A 7,854-nucleotide genomic window follows, 5' to 3' on the forward strand; every position below is an offset into this window, starting at 1 on the left:
AGATGTTAAGTGTACAGATACACTTGAGCTGCTGCAACAGCCATAATGTACTCTGGAGTGGTGTTAGTGCTAACAAAAGTTAATGTGGATATCCTTGCCAGCTCACCACCACAGTACACAACTTCTCTGTCTGCTCTTATAAGGTCTGAAGACCTCTATAAAGTAGGTGGAAAAGAGAGGGGTCTTGCACAATTTTTTGCCTATATTAATTAATAATTAAGGGAGCTTATATTTTTATGCCCTTCAGCCATGACTTTTAAAAGAGAAAAGATCAGATCATCAAAATTATAGGTGAGTGCCAAAAATGAGGAGATAAACATATCTCCAGGAGAAAACTTCTATAAAACATTGCATCTGTGATGCACCTAAAATTATTCTAATGAAACAGATAATTATATTTTTTCATTTTGTTATGACTGAAAAAAATACTGTAGATTAGCAAAACCCTCACAAATATGCCATGATTTTTCTAAATACCTGCATAACTGCTGAAAATTCAGGACTGGCATTAATTGGCACTGCTTAGGTGAGGACAGTGATGAAGTTGCAGAAGTTGCAGTTGCAGTTACTATTAGCTCTCAAGATTTGGAAACTCACACAGAAAGCTGAATATCTGTATATGAATGCTAACATAGTTCTTAGCAAATCATTATAACAAACTAACAAATATTCTTTCATATAAGAAACCTAATAAAACCAACTTTGATTTTGGTGTGGTTTAGGAAGGATATTCTCTAATTTAGTACTCCCACTTAAACTGCATGCCACTTTCTCTTTTCCTCATTTTCCTGGAAAGGAGAATCAGAGGCACAAAAAGGTAAAGATCACGGGTAAAGATGGGGATAATTTACTGGAAAAAGCAACGTGTTAAGAAAAAGCAACATTTACAGCAAATATATTAATAACAAAACAGAGAGAGCATCACATGTTGGAACATTCACCACAGCACCTGCAACACAACTGCAGCCCTGCCAGCCCAACCAGAGGAGAGCCCTTCCTTCTGGAAGGAGTCTTCCTTTCCCCTGCAATGAGGTGAGATGGTATCCAATAACATCTGGGTCCCAGCTATGTCCCCTTATGACAATTGTAGAAATTACCCCTGTCCTGGCTGGAACCAGGCAGGTTTATTAAAAAAAAAACCAAAACCAAAACCAAAAAACCTTAAAAACCCCCAAAAGAAACACAAAACAAAACAAAACAAAAACCCCAAACCAAACAAAAAGAAATCACAATGAATTTGGGCCATTGGACCATAAGACTAAAATCAAAACAGAAAAGTAACTGGTACCTGAAAAATGGGAGAAAATATGGCAAAGCAATATTCTGGGATGGATTTGATACACTTTGATTTTTTGTGCCTTTCCTATATAAAAACAGGATAATTTGTTTATTTAAAAATGTCCATTGATAAACTAAATTAAATGTAGTAACAAAAATTAAGAGACACCCTACCAAACCATAACAGAATACAAATATCTAACAGGTGTTATCTTTTGGTACAATTTTAGAATATTGAAGACCTTTTACTCCTTGTAAAGGAAAAAATATATTTCATATTAAGTTCCAACACAGTAAAACAGTTTAAATTACTTCAACAAGGATGTAGCTTCACTATTCACTAATAGGCCATTTTTCATTTGTTTGTGTGAATGTCAAGTTCTGCACATGGCTGGTAAATTTTGCAGCAGCCTTCCTTTCCCAGTAATGATGCCTTAGGCAAGGCCTATGTGGACAAAAAAAAAAGGCTTAAAATATACACTGTTTCCTAAGTTTTCTTTTCTCTTCTCTTAATAAGCTACCATGCCTTGAGACTTCCAAAGCCCTCATGGTTTTCAATCCGCCTTGTGGACGTGTAGGTTATACTTAACCAAACAATACTGAAAGGTGTATCTAAGCAACAAACCAAGTTTAGATCTGCAAAACTAAAAGAATGCTACTTTTAGTAGTGTATCTACCAGAACATACAATATACAAATACTCTTGCCATTACTAAAATACTTGTGTGGTATATTTGAATAATAATAATAAATTTCTGAAGACACTATACTGTCATCAGACTTCAATTTAATTTTTGGAAAAAAAAAAGAAAAAAAACAAACAAAAAACAACCCAATATGCTTTGCATATATTTTCTTTTTCTAGTTTGGTTTCTAAATTGGATTGTACAACATGATCTACCAGTTTTTAGGATCAATACAATAAATTTGTCACTTTTTAAAAATTTATGCTTATAATCTCATAGTTTATATTTAAAAAAGGATCAGAAAGAAAAATATGGATCTAAACCAATGTAATTACTCAGTAGCTCCAGTGTTATATATTCAGAAAACCCATCCTATTTTCTTCACCATGCCTTTTTCTGTCTCTCACAGAGGTAGAAATCTGTTCTATAATGTTCCTTTAAAATAACGTATATTGCAATATTTGCATGTGTTTCAGTTTTTCATAGTTAATAGTTCAATTCATAGCCAAACATCTAGCAGCACAGTAATTTAGTATAAATTCCCAGAACACACTTAAGGCACATTCAGTTCACAGTTCCATGAATATCTCTTGAATTCTTTTATACCTTATTTAAAGGGAAGTAGGAGTTGAACTGACATTTGGTTGGCAGATGATGTATGCAGCAGCCTACAATATGTGTTTAACAAGTACAAAGACTCTTGGAATAAACACTGTTAACTTTTATTTTTAAACACTCATCTTTTATGATTGGAAACAGAATTCCATAAGAGGAGGTTCAAGACAGCAATATTACAAGTGGAACTACAGACTTTAACTGAAAGGTTAATTCATTGTGAGAACATTTCAGGAATTAGCAGAGATACTACAAAATATCTGTGGGCCTATTTCTTCAGTTCCTCTTCCACTGAAAAGAAGTTAATATATAGACCAGAGCCACAAGTATTGTTTTTCACAGATGTCTGCAAACCTCTCAGGTGCTCTCAGGGGTAAAAAGCTCTTCATTTGTGACCATACAAAAAAAAAAAAAATTTAAAAAAAAAAAATGGTGCTTTCAGAAATATCCTAATATTAGGAGTACATTTTTTGTGAAGATATCTTGAGGCATCAGAGTTCAAAAAGATTGTTGCTATTTTATGGATGCTTTACAGTACAGTTGCATAGAAAGATGTTTGTATTTGGGGAAGAATACAGAGAATAATGTCTAGTGGCTATTTGGGGGTTGAATAGAGCACAAAACCTTATAATTTTTTTTAAAAAAGACCCAAACAAACCTAAATGTCTTGCATGTGGAAAGATTCAGGGATAGAAGATAATAAATGTGATAAAAGAGAATTTACCCTAGGAACTTGTGTCTTATGCCTTGGGGTCCACTAGGAAAATCACCCAGTAGCTGGCATCAGAAAAGTCTGGGTAAAGAATGTGCCAAAGACTATGACATCTTGAATGTATTTAGATGCCTATTTTTAAAAATGCAGCAAATTATATTTTACTGCAGAAAATTAATTTTAATCAGTTTAGCAGGTTCTCTGCCTTGCTAAATTACCCAGTCATCATCTTACCAAAAGATGAAACAAATGCAGTTTTCCAATACTTTGAATTAAATGGTACTTTAAACATAAATTAGCTGGGAGTCATGTTATATAAGGCTCTCTTCAGCTTACAACAAAACTGAAAAAAATTAAATGAGAAGCAGTGATGCATAAGCTCAATATATTCATACAAACTAGGGGTATGTTAGCTTTGCCTTGTTAAATATTTCTTAAGCAATTTTTAATTGACAACATATGTTGAACATCACATAGCAATGTGTGCAAAGCACTTTACATCTGTCATACCCTCCTGAAGCTAATCCCTCTTTCATGTGCTAGCTTTCTTTGTATTGCTGCAGGCTTTGTTTCTGTTTACTATCTTTCAAGAGGAAGAAAGAAAAAAACCAAGCTAGCTGTCAGTGAGAACAGGCTTATTTTACAACGATTCCAATTCTATTAATCTTTTGACAGGTTATCTACTAAGAAATCATTATAACCAGGCAATGATTTGCACAGAAAGAAAAAGTCAAATTCCATTTCTTTCAAGGTGAGATAAATTCCATTTCTTTTCACAGCTTAACGATGGCAAATGGTGTCTGACAAACTTTGTGGCCTTCAGTGATGGGATTACAGCATATTTTTGGAAACAGAAAAGCGTCTGGTGTCTTCTAACCAGATTTGTGCAAAATGTTTAACATTGAGTCACCCGGCACCCTTATATCTAAACTGGAAAGAAATGGATTTTTTGGATGGACCATTCAATAGATAAGGAATTTGCACTGAATAGTTGGATGATTGCACTGAAATAGTTGTGGTGAATGGCTCAGTGTCCAAGTGGAGACCAGTGACAAGCGGGGCTTCTCAAGGGTCAGTATCAGGACTGGTGCTATTTAACATCTTTTCCAGAGACATGGACACTGAGACTGAGTGTACCCTCAGCAAGTGTGAGACTCCTGTCAGCTTGTGCAGTTGGACACACTGGAGGGAAAGGATGTGATGCAGAGGGATCTTGACAGTCTTGAGAAGTGGGCAAGTTCACAGTCTATGAAGTTTCACAAGGCCAAGTGCAAAGTGCTGCACCTGGGTTGGGGCAATCCAAAGCATAAACACAGAGAATGAATGCAGAGAACGGATTCAGAGCAGCCCTGAAGAGAAGCTGTCCATTGTGCCCGTACCACACGCTGTAATCACTGCTGACTGGATACCAGATTTTCAATATGGTATGGATCTCCCTTGCAATGATGCAGAGATCAGGTAAGAGAGAAGATAAAAAGGTCTGTGTGTGGGGAACCTGAAAATCTATGAAGTGCTACGAGTGTGCAAAAATTCTAGGGTTACACTGTTATCATTTCAATAGTAACAGGCTTTTCAAGAAAGGCAGGACAGGGAGATGACAGAGTTGAAGTTTTTGTCTAGAGTGAATGGAGCTCTGCCTGGGGATTGATGAGAAACCATCAGGAAACTTACAAGTCAGGATAAAAGACAGGAAAGGTGAAAGTGACATTATAATGGGTGTCTGTTAAAAGACACCTAACCAGAAACAAAGAGTGTATTAGGTCCTCTACAGACAAACAGGAACAGCCTCAGGCTTGCAGGCCCTGGTCCTCATGGGGGTCTTTATCTACATCTATGGAGGAGGTTTAGGACAATGTCTCCATTCTTGAAGACAGATGTCTGCTAGGGAGGGCAGAAGCCCCCCTTGAAATGAGAGAAAAATTACCGAATTATTCTAATTCAGAAATCAAGGGGCTTTCAGGCAGAGATCTGGGGATAGGAATAACAGTTCTTTACTAATATAACCAGGCAAACAAACAACAATAACTACAGCAATAACAAGAACACAGAACCAGGGACCCCGGGACAGCTTTCTCGGCTGAGATGGGATGGAGGAGAGGCTTTTGTTTTCACAAACCCCTCGGGCAGTCAGTCCTGGTGCTCCTGCACGGCTCCGAGGAACAGTCGGCTGGAAACAGCAGGGATGAGCTGAGATCCTGGGCCGGTGGCTGAGGTGGATCAGCAGCTCCGCGGTGGTGGCTGGCACTGCCACACGTCCCGGCAGGACAGGGGGTGAGAGGCCACCAACAAAGAGGGGAGAAGGAGAAGCAGCCACTCCGTCTGGGTGATGGCGAAAATTCCCTTCTCCCCACCACAGCAGCTCTGCACCCAGCGTGTCCTTCTCCGAAGCCGAAGAAAGCCAGCCAAACTGTCCCCACCCTCCTTTTTTCTTGCCCCCTTCCCCCAACCTGGGCCCGGCCAAACTCTTTGTCTTTTGTCAAGCACCCACCAAGTACCCACAGTTAGGTTGTCCCCGCAACTAATGGGTAAAATTCCACGGGCAAGCCAGAACTAAAGAAAGGACACCTAACCCCCAACACACAACCCAACTGGACATAAGCAATCCAGGAGGTTCCTGGAATGATTTGATGATTATTTTCTTCTATTCATGACATAGAAGCCAATAAGGAGTGCACCTCTTACTTATCAGTGAAGCAGGAAAGCAAAAGCTGAACACACAAGCAAAGTCAAACAAGAAATTAATTCACTGCTTCCCATGGGCAGGCAGGTGTTCAGCCATCCCCAGGAGAACACCCCCATCATATGTCACTGTTACTTGGGAAGACAAGCAGCATTACTCCAAACATACCCCCTTTCCCTCTTCTTGCTCCCACTTCACATACAGAGCATGATGCCAAGTGGTCAGGAATATCCCTTTGGTCATTTAGGGTCACCTTTTCCAGCCATGTCTCCTCCCAAATTCTCATGCACCCTCGATTTCCTTGGCCGTATGAAAAGTAGAAGAGGCCTTGGCTCTGTGTAAGCTGTGCTAAGCAGTAACAAAAACACCTTTTTATCATCAACCCTATGTTCCGCACAAATCCAAAACACAGCCCTATACCAGCCATTTTGAAGAAAATTAGTTCTACCCCACCAAAACCAGCATACTTCCTCTGTTGGAGATATTCAAAAGTCATCTGGACATGATCCTGTGCAATGAGCTAGAAGAGGGGAGGTTGAATAGAATATATAAAATAACTTGAATAATTTTACATTACTTAGTGAAACAGTTGTCTTGTTCTGAACAGAAAATATTTGAAAATAAACCCCCAAAAAACAAGTCAGATTTTTCTACTGAAGCTGTAGTCTTTAGTCAGTACTTTTTGTATGCAGTGTTTCCTCAGGCTGTAGGGTTTTTTCATACCTGCACTAGTTGACATTCTTTAAAATTTTGTGAAATAGGCAGGTATTATGTCACAAAAATGTAAGATGTAGAATGAAACTGGAGAGATTATGGGTAGCGCTTGTAATGTATTATTTCAATTTACTGTTTCAGTCTATTTACAGCTGTTCAGCATCTGTTTCAGTTGAAGTGAAAGAGGAATTTGTTAATCACAGTAGAAGAAAGACTGACTGCATGGGCAACGTGTGAATACATTTGTCATCATTACGCCTGACTTTTTTTCCTTTCTCTCTAAATCTGAAAGAAAAGAATGTGTTAAAAATCCTACTTTGTGATGGGAGTTGTAGATATTTATGGTAGTGTACGCAGTGCTATTGGGAGTTCAGTGGGGCCCTCCTAACCTGAGAAATTACACTTTGCTGAAGAGAATGGAATTTTCAACTATGAGACATTTGCTTTAAGTAGTGAATACCCCCTGGAGGAAGGAACAAAAAAATAATGTGAATAGAAATTGTATATAAAGAAGAGAGCAGGTGGAAGACTAAGAGCATAGTTCTACATATATTTTTCCTTGGAAGTGAAGCTAATTTAAGAGGTCCTCGCTCCCTACACAAATACATACACCTTGACCCCCCACTGCTCCTTCTTATTCACCATCCTCTCTTTTGTGCTGTTGAAAACATTTGTAAGGCCATAATGTAGCACAGATCCCTGAAGTGAACTGTATTAATGAAAGTCTCCAAGGTTTGTTATTCACGTCAATGATTCGCTTTACAGCACAGCATTACAAATAGTTGCCTTGGTACATTTGAAGAAGTGACGAATTCTAACACAGAGCCAGGAATCAGCAAGTGGTGTTAGAAAAGCGATTTTTTTAACCATTTTTGCCACTGAAGAACACACAAACCCGCACTTTAGAAACCCATGGAGAAAGAAAAGGTCTGCAGGTGTCTCACGCTGCTTTGTGTAATAAAGGCTTTCCTCAGTGCAGTTCTGTTTTGACTTCAGGATTTTTGCCTAAGATTAGTCATACAATAAATACTGACATATTTTATTATCATTATTTATTACTTATACTAGTTATCATTAGATCATGTTGAATTGTCTTTTAGAGTGTTCAGTTCTGGAATAGAACTCCTTATGTCTGTTTGGTGGGATACAGAAAAAATTGGGAAGATGTAA

This window comes from Parus major, chromosome 1, assembly GCF_001522545.3.
Source record: "Parus major isolate Abel chromosome 1, Parus_major1.1, whole genome shotgun sequence".
Lineage (NCBI taxonomy): Eukaryota > Metazoa > Chordata > Aves > Passeriformes > Paridae > Parus > Parus major.